The sequence below is a fragment of the Ictidomys tridecemlineatus genome, chromosome 12 (genome assembly GCF_052094955.1).
Source record: "Ictidomys tridecemlineatus isolate mIctTri1 chromosome 12, mIctTri1.hap1, whole genome shotgun sequence".
NCBI classification, from domain to species: domain Eukaryota; kingdom Metazoa; phylum Chordata; class Mammalia; order Rodentia; family Sciuridae; genus Ictidomys; species Ictidomys tridecemlineatus.
The window spans coordinates 113464068-113478909 of NC_135488.1; the positions used below are offsets into that span (position 1 = coordinate 113464068).

At 52.5% G+C, this 14842-nt stretch overlaps 1 long non-coding RNA gene and 1 other non-coding gene across 3 annotated transcripts in view; one reads left to right on the plus strand and one right to left on the minus strand.

Moving 5' to 3' along the window:
• The first annotated feature begins 45 nt into the window (after positions 1 to 45).
• The window catches only part of LOC120884989 (uncharacterized), a 51727-nt gene continuing 36930 nt past the window's right edge, over positions 46 to 14842 (plus strand). The window contains exons 1-3 of one of the 2 annotated variants that reach the window (XR_013429244.1): positions 46 to 227; positions 2439 to 2617; positions 6142 to 6295. This is a non-coding gene — a long non-coding RNA (uncharacterized LOC120884989). Of the gene's footprint in view, positions 228 to 2438; positions 2618 to 6141; positions 6296 to 14842 lie in introns of those variants that run through there. The other variant, XR_013429243.1, reaches the window with a different exon arrangement.
• LOC120885139 (U6 spliceosomal RNA) lies at positions 13042 to 13150 on the minus strand. The gene has a single exon (XR_005727650.2). It is a non-coding gene; the product is annotated as a U6 spliceosomal RNA (small nuclear RNA).

Here is a 14842-nt window from a genome sequence, read left to right on the forward strand (position 1 = left end):
CTGGAGCAGCAGGGGGCAGCCTGTAGCTAGGAATCCTCCACCAGGCCTGCAGAATCACTATGGTTCCTCCAGCCCTCCATGGTCAACTGTGACTGTTTCTGATCCAAGACAGAAAACAAGTGTGACGACATCCAAAGAAGATGTCCATGGAGGAGGCAGCAGTGGGCTGGGGGGTCAGGTGCTCACAGAGAGCCCTCCTCAACAATGGATTCCAGCAGGGTGAACAGGTAGGCCCAGGCAGCTGCCAATCAGAAGGGACGCAGAGCCTCCTGCTGCTGAGGTGTGGGGGCCTGGGACTGGGCAGTTGATGTAAGTGCTATCCATATGCAAGCAGCCAGTGCTCCCAGGCCACCTGATGAGGGCTGTGGGTGCGCTCTCTGTGGTGGGATTGCTCATGAGGACATGAGTCTGGGGAGCGGCCTAGGCTGCTTTGCTTTTGCCCTTCCAAGCCTGCACCTGAGCCCAGGACTTGCCCTGCCCCGCTGACCTGTGCAGGGGGCCCAGCTGGCTCCCACACCTCAGCTGGGATTAGCCTAGCTCCTGGCTGAGTAGCCTGGGAGCCCTGCTTGTCCCTGGCTGCTGTGTGTGGGGTCTCCCTGGGGGTCTGACTCAAGGAGTTGGGAATCAGCCTCTGATTCTGCACAGTAGGTGTCTGATGGGAGGCTCTAATAAGGAGCTTGGGAATGGGGTTGCTGGGGAGGGGCTGGGGACACTGCCAACTAGTGACAACTAGGACATTCTGTCTCAGAGTCCACCTACAGTGCTGCCCTTTGCTGTTGGGGCAGGAGCTGACCCCTGGCCTGACCCTCAGGTGGGGCTGCAGGGACCAGGACAAGGGCTGTCAAGCAACTCGACTGGCAGGTGTTTCTGAGCCAGCAGAGACCAGGAGAGAGAGGGTTGGGGGGTCCTGAGGGAAAGGCCAGCACTGTGGCAGAGACACCGCCATCTGGCTCCATCTGGCTCAGGAACCAGGGGCTGGGGGCCAGGTGCGCATGTCCCTGACTGGCTGGCTTCTGCCGCTACATCAAGCATGCTCTCTTGCCCAGTCCCACCTGAATTCGTGCTGTCCTTCTGGTGCAGTGCTTGAGTTCCAGCTGCTGAGAGGAGTGGGCGAGCTGATCCTGCTAAGGCTCCAGGCTCAGCGTCAACCACTGGGCTGAAAGGACATGAATGAGGTCATATTGCCATAGGAGCATCGCTGTCCTCGGATCCCTCCCAGCTACCCTGCCTTCTGTGTCTATAGAGGGCTACGGTGTAGACAGGGTGTCAATGACAGGGCTCCTTTGCTCCCTGTCTGGTGGGGCTGTTGTGCTGTGACTGGCCAGTGGGCTGCATCCCTGCCACCTGTGCCCTCTCGATGGAGCCCTCCAGGGACGGGATGCTTAAGCCCGATACCTGGGGCAGCTTGCCAGGTAGCTGGGTCAGGCGGGGAACAGAGGAGGGGAACAGCATAGCAGGTAGAGGGAACAGCATGGACAAAGAAGTGAAGGTGAGGGTGGCATAATTTGCAAGTAGTGCCTGTGGCTGGAGCCCAGGTGACGGAGGAGGTGGGTGAAGATGGGAAGGAACTAGAGGCTTTGAGGGGCAAGAGGTCTCCCGTGGGGCAGTGGGCAGATGGTAGAGTGGGTGTCCCTGATGGATTTGGTTGAGGTGGGCACACCTGCTTACAGCTCAGCATTCCCTGTGGGCCCTGGAGGATGGATGGGAACAGCCTGGGGCTGAGGGCCCAGCTCTTACTCCTGTAGACTGATGCCTGTGGCCTTAGTCCCTCTCTGACCCAGCAAGACCAAAGGCTGCCCCCTGCGGTGCTGGCCTGACGGTGGTGAAGGAGCAGATTTGGTTACTTGGAGGCAGAGGGTGTGGCGTGGTGGTTGGTTGGGGCGGGTGGGGGAGACCTGGCCAGGTGGAGCGTGGAATCTGTGTCAGGCCCAGCTTCCTCCTAGCTCCTCTTCACCTAGAAGCCCCTCCTCTTTTCCTCCCTGGAGAATGGACATCCCCATCTGACCTGCCCCTGAAGGACGGGAGGAGAAGGCGGGTGCCAGGGCCACTGCCCTGCTCGTCCACAGTGGGGCTGTTCTTGGCTCCAGAACCGAGCATCAGCTCCCAGGCCTGCAGCCTGCTGAGCACGGACCTGGGCCTCTCAGCCTGGGACAGTGTGCGGCTGCCCCTCTGTCTCCCTCTTTCTCTGCGTTCTGTGTGCTGGGGCTGGAGCCCAAGGCTGTGGCTCGTGAGGCATGCACTTTGCCACTGAGCTACACCCCAGCCCCCTCTATCCATACGCATCCCATTGGTTCTGTTTCTCTGGAAAACCTTGGCAAGGAACGTGGGGTTCCTGTAATGACCTCACCCCCGAGGAACGGCCAGGTCAGGTGGTGGAGGGGCTCTGTGTGGCCTTGACCTCCTGAGCGCTCAGGTCCTGGGCTCTGGATTCCCAGCAGGTCTGGGTCGGTGCTCCCCCGCTGCCATCTCCCAGAGGAGTGCCCGAGCCCGGCTTCTGAAGGAAGAGGAGCGTCTGCCCCAGGGCCACGGAGAACACCGCACCTCTGAGGGTGAGGGCTGGCAAGTGGAGAGGGAGGAAGAACTCGGGGTCCCCATGCTTGGTTTTCAGAGGTGTGAGGTGAGGTTCTGGCAGGAGGGGTCCACGCTCTCAAGTGTGGTGTGGGGGCGGTGGGGCAGGACGCAGCCCTGGCTCCCAGCGGCTTGGCAGGGCCAGGTCCTCTGAGGTCTCATGCTGACATGAAGGCACTGGCGATGCATGCTGCGTCTCGTCCTCTTCACGTAACCCACGAGGACACACTGCTGTGCCCCAGTCGATCAGTGAAGAAAAGAGGCTCAGCCAGAGTGATTTGCCCGAGATCTCCAGGCTGGTGGGTGTGCCGACTGGACTCCTTGTTCGGGGGTCTGAGGCCACATTCCTGCTCCTGTTCCTTACTTCCTGAGGGGAACTCTCTTCCCTAATCAGAGGAGGCGGGAGGCCTGTTAAAGGAAAATGTCTGACAATGATTTCAAGGAGGAAATGATGGTGGGAACAAGGATTTGCCAAACTGGGTGGAAAAATATTTTGTGTGCTGATGGAACGTTCAGGATTCCTGGCTCGTTAGTACGCCAGTGTTAATCTTGTCTTCATCACTGCGAAGGCCAATAGCAGCCTCCTAAGATATATTGATTCTATAAACTGGAGAGGAACCTGTCAATCAGGAGGGGGCCCCTGGGGGTCTCCACACACAGTCCAGGGAAGATGTTTGCTCCAGAATTCTCCACCCCAGTCACGGGCTTGAATTATGAGCCCTGCTCTTGTTAGAGCCATTCTGCCCATTGGGAACGAGAATGGGTTTGCACTTAGAGCTCCTGTAAGTTCTCCCGGGCCCTGGAGTGGGACACCTCTTGCATTGTGCATGAGGGCTGAAATTCACTTAGTGACTCTGTGCAGAAAGGTGGTAAGACGTGGTGATGCAGAGCCAGCACTTAGAGGGAGCCCCGGGTGACAGGCTCCTTCCCCCACGGGCTCTAGAGCGTTCCTAGTGCGCGCTGGCCCAGGGCAGTGCTGGTGGCTGGGGCGGTGTGCGCACACCCTCCTTTAGGGCTTCACTCTTTAAGTTTCAGTCCAGCCCTGGTAAGGTGGGAGGGTGACAGCCCCCCAGGGTTATGGCAAAATGAACCCCCATCCAGGGTTCAGTTCCTGTGAGGCGCAGGCATCCGGTCGGCACCGTGCTGACTGGCACCATGCCAATGCTGTTGAAGCCCACAGATAGTGAGTGACCCCAGGACTGTGGTCCCCTGTGTTGGGTGACTTGGTGCTGTCACAAGGCAGGTATCTGCTGGGGAGCTGTGGGCAGCTTGGACGGGGCTGGTCTCAGCAGGGAGTGCTGGTCATTCTGCAGCTGCGGGGTGGTCCTGCCAGGCGGCTTTGTTCTTCCGGCTTCATCTGCGCTCCATCGGAACCCTGTTTATCCCAGTTGGCCTGCAGCGTGACTAATTGTCTTGTTCTCAGCTATTATGCCCATCTGTACAGATCTTCGCCATCAGAGCCTTGGGTCTCATTTATTATTACTACTTTAAATGCATATTATGGTGGCAAGAGAATTTGACATGAGTCCCGCCCTTTCCAGAAACTTCAGTGTGCAAGATTGTGTTGTCCCCGCAGGCCTGAGGGAGCCCCGCAGCCCCGGTTCCTCTTGCATAACTGAAATTTCAGGCCTGTTGAGTAGCAGCTCCCCACCCCCCTCCGCCAGCCACTTGCTCTGCTTCTCAGCTTCACTGTTTTAGACGCTGACTCCGACGCTGGCTGGCTCCGCTCACCTACATCCTGTCCTCCAGGTGCCCATCCCAGTCTAGCACAAACAGGATTCTCCTTCTCTCCTCTCCCTCCTCTCCCTCCCACTTTTCCCTCTCCCCTCCCTCTTCCTTCCCCCTCATTCTTTTCCTTCTTCTTTCGCTCCCTTCTCTTCTTCCTCTTCCCCTTCCCTCCCTCTCCCCTCCTTCTCCTTCTTCCTTTAAAAAAAAAAAGGCTGAGTAAGGTTGTGTTGTGTGTAACACCACGTTTTCTTCATCTATTTATCCACCAGTGGATTCTTAGATTGCTTTCGTGTCTTAGCTCTTGTGAATAGTGCTGCAATGAACATAGGATCCTGATTTCAATTCTTTTGGATAAATAAGTGGTGTTGGTAGTTCTATTATAACTCTTTTGAGGAACCTCCATAATGTTTTCTTTTGCTACTGAACCCAAGGTGCTTTACCACTGAGTTACATCTTAGCCCTTTTTATTTTTTATTTTGAGACAGGGTCTCACTAAGTTGCTGAGCCTTGCTAAGTTGCTGAGGCTGGCCTTGAACTTGTGAGGCTCCTGTCTCAGCCTTCCAAGTCACTGGGATTACAGGTGTGCGCCACGTCACCTGGCAATCAACACTCTTTTCAGTAATGGCTGCATCATTCCTATCACCAGCATACAGTTCAGATATTGCCACATCCTTGCTCTCATTTACCTTTTGCTTTATTTTTTTTTTTTGGTAGTAACCCAGAGGTGCTTTGCCATTGAGCCTCATCCCCAGCTCTTTTTATTCCTTTTTTTAAAATTGTAGATGGACACAGTATCTTTATTTTTGTTTGTGCTTTTATGTGGTGCTGAGAATCGAACCCAGGGCCTCATGCATTCGAGGCAAGCGCTCTACTACTGAGCCACAACCCCAGCCTTTTTTTATTCTTTATTTTGAGACAGGCTCTTGCTAAGTTGCTTAGGACCTTGATAAATTGCTGAGGCTGCTATGAACTTGCTCCTCCTGCCTCAGCCTTATTTATTATTATTACTATTATTTTTTTAATAATAACCCTCTTAGCAGGTGTGAGTTTATGCATCTTGTTGTGACTTTGATTTGCATTTCCCTGATGATTAGTATTGCTAAGCATCTTTTCATATACCTATTGGCTATTTGTATATCTTCTCTGGAGAAATATCTATTCAGATCCTTTACCTATTTTTAAATAATGTTATTTGCCTCTTTTCTATTGAGTTGCAGGAGTTCCTGATATACTGGGGTGTTAATCCTTTATCAAATATATAGTTTGCAAATATTTTTTTCCCATTCATTAGATTACCCTTTTCAATCTGTTTCCTTGCTCTGTAGGGACATTTTATTTTTCTTTTTAAAAAATGTTTTAGATGTACATGGACATGATATCTTTATTTTTTATTTTTTAATGTGGTACTGAGAATCAAACCCAGTGCTTCACATGTGCTAGGCAAGTGCTCTACCACTAAGCCACAACCCCAGCCCCTGTAGGAGCATTTTACATTCAAAAGAGTTAGGCGGGAGGCTGAGGCAGGAAGACCAGGAGTTCAAAGCTAGTCTCAGCAACCTGAGCAACTTAGCAAGACCCTGTTTCAAAACAAAAAAAACCCCCAGAGTTTGGGAACGTGGCTCAGTGGTTAAGCTCCCCTGGATTCAATCTGCAGTACCAAAACAAAGGAATGAAGTTGGAGCCTGTTAGGAGCCGAGCTGTTCATGGGTGGCACGTGGGTCACCGTGCATGGAAGCCTTGTGGGTAGAGACATCTAGTGTCTGGGAATGACCAGGGGACATTTCCTCTGGTCAATTGCCCAGGGACAGTGTGAATCTCTTTCCCACTCTGCCATGGCCCACACAGCACCTGAGATGGGTGTGACCTGCCAAGATGTCACTCCACCTGCTGACTGCCAGACATCAGGAAGCAAGACTCAGCCTTTGAAACCTTACACTGCCTTTGATGTACCCCCTTAAATAAACCACCAAAGCCGTTTTCTCTTTGTCTAGTTCCAGAACCCGTGTTCTTCGCATTATGTAAATATATTTCTGAGTGTCTGTGTTTTGTTACTTATTAATCGTCTGAGATTGTGACTTTTAGGGGGCTTGGATTCACCTGGGCAGAAAGAACCCTGCGAGGAGACGCGGGCCCCGTTGTCCCCTTGAAAGGCAGCTTTGTCTATACCACAGACAGAGATCACTCAAAATCATTTAAAGACTCAAATGTTTTTCCTGAAACTATGAAACTTCCAGGAGAAGACGCAGGTGAAGAGTGACATTGATCTTGGCCATGATTTCCAGGGTCTTGACCCCAAAAGCACTCTCAGCAAAGGTGAGAATGAGCAGCGGGGTCCGTCAGGGCCTGGGAGTTCATTTAGCCAGCGCCCCGCGGTTCTCTCTCTGGGGAGAACTGAAACCAAACTCCTCACGACGCCCCTCAGCCCTGTCCTCGCCTGGGCTCTGGCCTTGCCAGGTGCCCACCTTCCGCCTGTGCTTCTCCCAGGTGGGCCCCGCTTGCCCTTCGGGCTCTAAAGGGCAAAAGCCTTCCCACAGCCAGGTCCCCACCCGGCTCTCCGATGGCCTCTGTCACTGTCCCCTCGTGGCCTTCGTCACTCTCGAGTTATTTTGCTCCCTGGCTCTTTTCTTTGCTAGAAGGAAAATTCCACAGAGGCACCTCCGGGCCCCCCTGTGACATGGCCGGTGCCGGGAGACACCTGGAGACCCGGAGGGCAGGCGGGAGGCGGCCCCCCAATCGTGGTCCCTGTTTGATCCCTGGGTCCTGAGGAGCTGGTGACCCTGCCGCCGGCTGCAGTTCTGACCCCCAGAGCTGCATAGAGCAAGACCTGCCCAGGACGGCTCTCCGGCCCCGAGGCCGTCTCTCGGATTCTGAGGGGGCAGCTCTTCTCAGGACGGGCCCCAGGCTCCTGGACATTGTCCTGTGGCATGCTTTCTGGATGTCTTGCTGTCATCTCCTTATATCAGGGTCCCCAGGATCCCGGGAGGGTTCCAGGAGTCTTTGGGGCGTCTGAAGCCCTGACATTGTGACCTTGGCAGCTGTGTGGTTTGGGGGTGGGCAGAGGATCTGAGGCTTCCTGGAGGCTCTCAAATGGGGTCCAGGCTGTGCCCCGGGGCTCTGGGCTGTCCCAGGCTGGCTTGCCTTCCACAGAGTCACCTTCTCCTTAACAATGACCACTTACTATAGTGGCACTGTCTTAATGACACTCTGTCACATTCCGACTTTCCCTGGGTCCTTGCCACTCCCTCGGGGTGCTCGATTCTGTGAGAAAGAGGTCAGGTCCCGGGGGTGTCTGGGTTTGTCCTGGAGCCGCGTCCTCAGGTGTGCAGGTTCAGCACCGCGGTACCTGCCCGGCCTGCTTTGCGTCACTAGGAGGTGAGTTCACTGTCGACAAAGCTGTTTCCTCCGGTAACACGGCTCCGCTGTTTTCTTTTGGTAAATATTTGCTGCTGTTTCCTCCCATCGGTTTATTTTAAAGATGAAGCTTTATGTTTAAGTATGTTTCTTGGAAACAGCAGAAGCCTGTTCTTAAAAAAATTCTATTTGACGACTTCTGTCTTTCACCTAGCAAGTTTAGTTCATTTATATTTATTGTAATTGTTGATAACTTACATTTATTTCCTACCATCTTATTTGGTACGTATTTGGTACTGCCTTTTGGAAACTCATTTCCATTCTCTGTTACTTTGAAGGTTAGAAATTGTATTTCTCTTTCTTAGCTCTTTGAAAATTGCTTAATTGCTAGTGGATCTCTTTAAAATTCTAACATATGTATACATAGATATTTTTTCTAACATATATATTTAATTTCTGAAGTTATGCAATTTTTCTGTCCTTCTCTCATCTTGTCTAAAATACAAGAATTTTAGAATGCTTTTTACTATAATTACCTAGTTCCATTTTAAGCTATTTTTTAGCCAGTTTTTTGGTTCCTTTTTATTACTCCTCAAGTGAGTTATGGTTGCTTCATTTAGTCCGAGCTTATTTAGCCTGTTGGCCTATTTCCTTTCTTTGCTAATCTGGAGCCTTTCTTCTGGGTTCCACCTTCTTCTTTTTGAAGACTTCCTTTAGAATTTCCTCTACCGAGGACCTGTTGGTAAGTTCACTTAGCTTCTATTTCCCTGTAGGTACCTTCGTTTTCCGTCATTCGCAAGGGATGATTTCACCAGTTGTACAGTCCTACTTTGACGATGATTTTTATTTAGAGTTTTGAAACTAATATCATGTCATGTTCTGGCTGATGCCGCTGTACATCATCTGCCCGCCTCACACCGTGAGGAAGTCCCCTCCCTGTTGCCGTCCACAGTGTCCCTCCGGCTTTGGTATCTTGCTTTCAACTGCATCTGGAGTCTCAGGACTCTCCCTGGCCCTTGGCAGGTGGATTCTCCTTTGCTTTCTGCATTTTCTTATTTTGTGCAGAACCTGCCAGATGCACGTGTGCTGGTCCCTCTGATCCTAGCCACTGCCTCTCACCTTCCCATCGCCCCCCAGTCACTGTCTGTGGCTCGCCCTGCGCATCTTTGGCTGCACCTCCAGCCCACTCTTCTCACCCCACCAGCTCATTTGTGCTTTCCTCATCCATTGAATTTTTATTTTTAGTCATATTTCTTACTCCGAAAAATTTTTGATTTTGTTTCTTATTTACTCTTTTTCTTCTGTGTCTTGTTTGTTTGTATTTTGAATTTTAAATGTTTTAAATGTATTTTAAATGTTTTAAAACTTGATTTGTATGCTGCATCCAATCCTTCCACTCCCTGGAAACCCTGCAGGCTGGTGCCTGGTTCTGGAGCCCGTGACGGATCCTCTGGGGAGCACTGGGTGGAGAGGCAGCACAGGTTAGGGGTTCAGAGAGCAGACTGGGACCAGACTTCCTGGGTCTGAAACGCACCTCTTTTCATTTTCTGTGAGTTCTTGAGGAAGTTTCTTTTTCTCTTCATGTCTTCATTCTTTCCCATTCTGAATCCAGGGATAGGAGTGATACTAACTTCAATAACAATGAGAATAAGAATTCCTATCATTACTGGGTATGGTGCACACGTCTATAATCCCAGCAGCTTGAGAGGCTGAGACAGGAGGATTGCAAGTTTAAGGCCAGCCTCAGCAACCGAGAGACACGCTAAGCAACTTAGTGAGACCCTGTTTCAAAACAAAACACAAAAAGGGCTGGGGATGTAGCTCAGTGGTAAAGTGCCCCTAGCTTAAATTTCCAGTAGCCAAAACAACAAACAAACAAACAAACAAAAACCTACCATTAAGAGAATGTTGTGAGGATCAAGTGGGACAGTACCTGTAAAGGATTTAAAATGGAATTTGGTGTGTGTCAATCCTTAATAAGGCTAATCTTTTATTGACTTGGCTTCTCCCGACCCTGCTTAAAATTGGTCAGTCAGTACATGGGATTGAACCCTGGCTACATCGCCAACCCTTTTTATTTTTTATTTTGAGACAGGGTCTTGCTAAGTTGCTGAGGCTGTCCTCAAACTTACCATCCTCCTGCCTCAGGCTCCTGAGTCACGGGGATTACAGGTGTGTGCCACCGTGCCAGCAACATGACTAGACTTTTTTTTGGAAATCCTATATATCTTGGATTGAGAATATGTTGCTTGTAAGAGAATTTACATTTGCTTTTGCCAAGAACCTGGGAGACTATGAACCTAAGACCACTAATTTCTTGTCTTTGGTTTCCCAAACCATATAGTTGGTGTCCATTCAACTCCAAACTCAACCAAGGCGGGTGTGTGGTGTGGGTTCTCTGGGGAGACTCTCGTTCTCATTCAGAACCTAGGAGTTGAGGACAAGCATCCCCTATCTTCTCTTTTTGTTACTTTTTTGTCTTACACAATCCTACCACTGAGGGTATGGCCTCTGTATTAGTCTGTTTTCCACTGCTTTAATTAAATACTCGAGGCTGGGTATTTTATTGATAAAAGCGGTTCATTTGGCTTTAAACATTTTGGAGGTTCAAAGTCTGAACGTCAGGGTGCTAGGTCTTGTTAGGACCCGGCTGGCTGTGTCACATCATGGTCGATGGCTTCATGGTAGGAATGTGTGTGACAGGAGGGATCACACGGCAAGACAGAAAGCCAGAGACCAGGCAGGGTCAGGCTGGCTTTTTTTTTAAGATGGCGTGCTGCTATGTTTCCCAGGTGGGTCCTGATGTCCTGGGCCCAACTGATCCTCCTGCCTCAACCTCCCAGGTAGCTGGACCTACAGGTGCTCACCACCGTGTCCAGCTCTGGCTGACTCTTTTATAACAACCCTCTCATGAGAACTACGTAGCCCATGGAAGAGTCTTTTAATCTGTCTGAAGGCAGTGTCCCCATGACCAAGTGGCCTCCTACTATGGTCTACCTCTTAAAGATCTCCCCAGCTCTTCACAAGGCCACACTGGGGACCAAGCTCCAGGGGAAAAGTCTCCCCTGAACCACGGCAGCCCCGAGGGTCCTGCACGGGTAGGGAGTCTGGTTTCTAAGGCTCTCCCTGTATGACCCCAGGTCTTGTGTCTCGTTGGTGCATGGAAGGAAACTAAGCTTCTTTGCTCCTGAGCCTGGCAAGTGTCCCCACAGGGCAGCAACTTGAGTTTCAGCTCCCCCTTGCTCGGCCCTGGGCTGTCTCCTGATCCCCTGCTCAGCTGTGCAGTTAACAGGGATCACGGTTTATTATGCAGCATTTTTAGGTGATCTCTGGCAACAGGATTTTCAGATTATTAGAAATGAAGCATCCAGACAGGTGTTCTGACCTACTCCAACCCACGCATCTGGACAGAACAGGCCCCAGGCCCCTTCTGCTGTACCATGCTGAAACCTGGGGCACAAGCACGCTCCATCAGGCCTTTTGAAGTGCCAGGTCTGCTCTCAGGCCCCACCAGCATCTCCGTGGGCCCGAGGATTCTTGGGGACTTAGATTGGGCAGTTTGATTTGGAGCTGGCTTTCCAGGTGACATCAGCTTCCTCTCCTGTCACATCCAGAACATCAGTTGCTGGCTATGGAGTCTTCTCCTGTTCTTCCCTCTCCTTCCTCTCCCTCCTCCCACTCCTCCTCCTCCTTCTGTTTATGCAAAGAATTGTGAAAAGATGAGAACCATTTTATTGCTAAGATGAAGACAGGTTGTCACCCTGATAGCTCGTCCCAGTGAGATTTGGTCAGTCCTGGGTGACCAGACCGGTCCCAGAAATCAGTGTTTTCATTTCCCCATTAATCATTTAAATATTATTCCAACTGGAATTTTGCTTAAAATGGGCCAGTCTTGTTGGTTTGCTTCTAGAATTCCCACGCTTGGAACTTGGGGTGGTAGTTCCTGTCTTCAGACCACGGGCCTCTTTCTGGTTCCCTGGACCCCCTGGTCCTGTACTGGCCTTGCTGGGAGGTGCTCAAGCTCCTTCACTTGCCTGCTCCTGAGCCGTCCGGTTCCGAAAGTGTCAATAGTGAAAGTGTCCAGGAAGTGCTTGCCCCTCTTTCTTAGGAGATTGCAATTTCCATGATATGAAAAATCCAGTGATGAAATCTGCAGATTAAAGCTGCAGTGGTATCAGTGGAGCAGGTGGATCAGCTGGTGAAGGCTGAGGATTCAGCTCGTCGGAATACCAAGCCCTCCCAGTGGAGCAAGTAGGTCCAGCCGGAGCCTCCCGACCAGGAAAGGGGAGGCCGAGGGTCCTGGGAGAGGTTTACCCCTTCCTTTCACAGGCTAGACGCTCATATCCCACAGCCACCCAAAGTATCAGGCATTGTAGTGCTGCCTGGGTAGGGACAGTGACAGCCGCTTCTAACAAGTTTTGTAACCTGTGCAAGTCAGTTATTCATTTGATAGTTATCAATCTTATTAAAAGTATCTTATCTCATTTTTACTCCTTGCTATATGCAAAGTGCCCTGTCTGGTCCAGTTTTGTCACATGTAAAGCAAGGAGAAGGGTTGGGCTAAATGGCACCTTCTCTCCCTGAGTTACTGTGAGGCCAGCTTTCAAGATGGGAAATAACCAGGACTGGGCACAGAGGGGCACGGTCAGCAGGAGGCCTGACTTGTCCTCATGCAGGGGCTCTGTGGAGACGGGTGGGGCCTCCTTACCGATCTCCCTGAGGCAGTAACATCGGGTTCACAGAAGGCACCACACGTTCTGGGCTTAAGCTAAATGGCAGAGGTGGGAGTAGAGGCTTCAAGTTCAAGTTGGAGGTGCTGAGGAGAAAAGCGCTGCACACTTCATGGGGAATGGCCTCCAGGTCGCATCCACGGTTCAAGCCAAACTACAAGAAGGCATCAGGGAGGCAAGCCAGCGTGGCCTCAGTCCCTGGACCAGGGCCCTCGTTCAGATGCATTTCCACGTTAAGAGTCTGGGCAAGATCTGACTGGATCTGAGACACATTTTAAACCACGTGCCGACGTTTTGGACCATGGTGTGGGTCCGATGAGAGGCTGCCCCACAGCTTGTGTTGATTTCCAGTCTGGAGCCCACATGTGTGCCCTACCTTCTGGACTTCCGCCACCCTCCTGTGGGCAGCCACGCTGCTGCATGAATCAGCGCCATCCTTGGCTCTGTCGTCATGCCCTTGTGAGCTGTGTTGTTGGGTTTCTATCCTGCATGGGCTCAGGGACCACGAAGCCAGTGACATCGCCACTGTTCTCTCACCGTTGAGACTTGTGCCCATTTTTGTTTCGGTATGAAAGTTACATTTCAATATTGGGTGCTATCCAGTGTAACCTGAGTCTATTTTCTTAGAATATACAATGGTGAAATGGCCTTCCAAAGGTTTGCTCAAAATAGGGAATGCTTCTCGAATTTGCGGGTCACCCTTGCACAGGGCCATGGTAATCTTTGCTGTGTGGTTCCAATTTTAGTGTCTGTGCTGCCGAGTGAGCAAGCACTCCTGCCCACTCTTCCGACTGTGAAGGTGCCGTGGAGATGCGTTGCCAGGACAGGAGGCCCCTCCCAGCGCAGTGTGGCTGCTGATTTGTGAACTGGGAACGGCCACCTTCGTCCTTCCCCTCTGCAGTGCTCCCTCAGCCTTCGGAGGAGCCCATAAAATTGTCACAAATGCACAGCAAGATTCTGGCAAAGCAGAGACTGTAACACAAAAATATTTCTTTTAATATTTTAGCTGGGAATGCGGGCAGCTGTGAGAGGCAGATGCCAAACTCCGCGCCGAGTGACTGACAATCTGCAGCGCGTTGCCTTCGTCCCGGGGAGAGCTGCCCGCGGGGATGGGTTTGCAGACTGGGGAACCCGCGAGGCTCGCGGTGTCTCTGAGGCAGCGGTCCTTCTGGGCTTGCGGTGGTGGCTTCAGTGGCTGGGAGGGACACAGCGCTGCCAGGCCTCTGCGGAGCCGGGCTGTTCGGTGCGGTGGGAGCGCTGCGCCCTGGTCCTGGTCTCTGTCCCCCGAGGCACGCTCATCCCTCTCCGCACAGCGCCTTGGCCTCCCTGGCCCTCTGTCCCCAGTGCCCCTCCGCCAAGGACTGAGCTCAGCCCCGCCCCTCCGTGTTGGGTGTGGACCTTCCTGGTGGCCTCTGTCCTCTCCGCCAGCTGCGGTTCCACTGAGTCCCCGGCTGACAGTGCCGAGGGGGGCCCTCAGGAGGCGCCGGGGGTGGGGGCTCGGGCCAGGAGGGGTCAGTGGTCACAGTGAGAGCTGTGTTCTCGGAGGGACCTCGGCTTTCTCTTCTCCTGTTGCCCCAGCGAGGCCGGGGGCCCTGTTACCGCTCAGCTCCAGAGTCTCCATCTGGGCCTTCCCAGAGCGCCGCCCCCCAACTTCTCTTTGAGTTCCCCGGGCTGTGCTGTCTGTCACAGCAGCAGAAGACAGACTGAGGCGCCCCGCCACACAGCGTTGTCACTCCAGATGCCAGGAGTGTCTGCGTGTCCTCTCCCTCGGGGTCTCTGGGGAGCCTTCCTGTGCCCCCTTCCCTTCTGGGTTTGAGTCCCTTTCCCTGGACTCGCCCTGAAGCCTCCGCTTCCTCTCCCACACCTGTCACTCTGTGTCATAGACACTTGCTCGCCTGCCTTTCTCCTCGGCTGTTTGGGCTCCTCAAGGGCAGGAACCCGACCCCCATGTGCCCTTGGCACCTAGCATGACGCACGGCAGAGGCCCAACAAGTGGCTCTTGCATGAAGAAATGGACAGACAATGGATACTACCAAGGGCTGGCCAGACCAGGGGGGCAGACCGGGAGCGTCACCTGACGGGGAGGGTGTGACCGCAGGAGGGGGTTCTGTCTGCTCCTGAACGGAATCCAGGTGCCTACTCAGGGCAGTTTCTGGAACTTTCACTCTGGAGGCTGAAGGGAGGCTCTGACCTGGAGGCCTTGTGTGTGTGCTCTTAGATTTCCAGTGACCTGCCTGCATGGCCTGTGTCCCCACCAAAGGTGAGTTAATGATGCAGCCTTGGTCCCCAGGGAAGTCACTTGGAGACAGAGTGAAGTTGGGAGTTGTTTGGTGGTGGGTGGAGAGCCATTCTGCTGGAGGTGAGCGGGAGAGCCAGTGGACGGGGTGGAGAGCCCTGTCCTTCCAGGACTGGAAAGCCCCTCCAGTGACATGCTCCAGCCTTCACACCTGTGTCGGCCTCATTGG